At 43.2% G+C, this 1806-nt stretch overlaps 1 protein-coding gene across 1 annotated transcript in view; it reads left to right on the plus strand.

The window, feature by feature from the left end:
• The window catches only part of klhl36 (kelch-like family member 36), a gene marked incomplete at its 3' end in the record, with an annotated part of 15195 nt that overhangs the window by 10904 nt on the left and 2485 nt on the right, over positions 1-1806 (plus strand). The window lies entirely within an intron of this gene.

Raw genomic sequence — 1806 nt, forward strand, 5'->3', positions numbered from 1 at the left:
ACTCTATATGACGCCCATAAAGCTAAACTGGAGCAAATGTTTAAAGGGGACCCAATTATCCCAGTGGTGGCCGCCGGAGTCCGCCGCCGGAGCTAACGGAGCCGCAGGGGGCTAGCTCTGCCGTCCCGGCAGCGGAGTGCGGCGTTATAACTGGAGAGGAATGCAGCGAAACGCGGACTTGGTTCGGTCAAGAGTAATCTCCATCGAGGCGTTCTGGGGCAGCATAGACAGTTATTTTCTGTGTTAGAGTTTTACTTTGAGGGTTTGTGACTTTGCAGACCGTTTACATGCAGAAAACGCTACATAACACACAAGGGGACGGGTAATAACCGGAAAAGCATGACATGGGACCTTTAAAGCAGAATCAGCCTGTTTGGCACAGGGCTGGAATAGAGGGGTAGGCCTATGAGCAGTATGAGGCATGGCTACAATGGGTGATCTGTTTGGTATTTTAAGCAAAAAACATAGACATGTTTTGTATAGGTATGGCCCTACAATATATTTTTCAAATATAGCATAATAGGTCCACTTTAAGTTAATGGTATAATGGAATTTCATCTGCTGAATGGAAAAAAGAGAACATTATGATCAAAATGGGGGCACATTAAATGCTCTAACTTACCCTTGCGGTCCTTAGGTAAGTATAGGTAGCTAAAATAACATCGGATTTTGAAATCTTAAATTATGCATTGGCTTGGTTTCAAATCTTTTGTCACCAGCTGGAGCTAATTCCAGGTTTTTAGGACTCGCTGCTGCAGTGCTGAAAAGTCCTGCAGCAAGGTTTTATGGTTATTAATCATGCTAATTTGACTCTCCTTTTTGTTATGTCGGTAGTCTTTTTTAACTTTGTCCACATACACACTTTGATGTTCTTAAATATGCTCTGTTGCCAGAGGCGCGGGAAGGTATTTTGAGTGGGGGTGCTGAGGTGCTGGACTCCAGTGAACACTATTACGGGCACTATAGAGCACGCACAAAAGCACTCTCCACACGCAAGCACACAGAACACCCGCGACTGTTACAATGAAGGCTCGATAATCAGCTCACGGTATATAGGCAGGGGTAAAGTGCTATTTTTTACGAGTGGGGAGCGGACCTCACCTCCTCTAGGGGGGTCCGGGGGGATGATCCCCCGGGAAGAATTTTTAAATATTGAAGTTAAAAGCATCAATCTGGTGCACTTTGAGAGCAACATTAAGAGATCTATGGATACATCTCTCAACACCCAGATGAAACACAACTGTAAGCAGATGTTCTTTTTCTTTATGGATATTTTACAAATCACTCCCCTTTCAAACTGTATTCTTGTTTTACTACCATATAGTATTTCATAACTGTTTTTCCTTTATTCTCTTATTTTTTAACTATAATGGTCATATCAAGGTGTGCCTCGGAAATAATCTTTTGAATAATTTGTGACCAAACCGTTTGAGACCCACTGAGATAACTTAGACTAAAGTTAACTATCTAAACACTCAGAGAGTCCTTTAGCTCACCTGAGCCTCTCAGAGAGGCTCAGGTGAGCTAAAGGACTCTCTGAGTGTTTAGATAGTTAACTTTAGTCTAAGTTATCTCAGTGGGTCTCAAACGGTTTGGTCACAAATTATNTTTACTCTGTTTGTTACGATGCTTGCTACTTATTCCGTTCATATTTTGGCTAATTAGAAAGAATGCAATGTGTACAGTTTGTAACTTAGAGTTTGACCCAGCAATAAGTCTCTGAAAGGCGGGGAAAAGTTGTGTGGATAGAGGCAGAGCGCAGCGGCAGGCAGGCAGAGGAGCAGGCTGCGATAACCCCCCCCCACA

This window comes from Notothenia coriiceps, unplaced genomic scaffold (assembly GCF_000735185.1).
Source record: "Notothenia coriiceps isolate Sejong01 unplaced genomic scaffold, NC01 NC01_scaffold00011119, whole genome shotgun sequence".
In the NCBI taxonomy this organism is placed as follows: domain Eukaryota; kingdom Metazoa; phylum Chordata; class Actinopteri; order Perciformes; family Nototheniidae; genus Notothenia; species Notothenia coriiceps.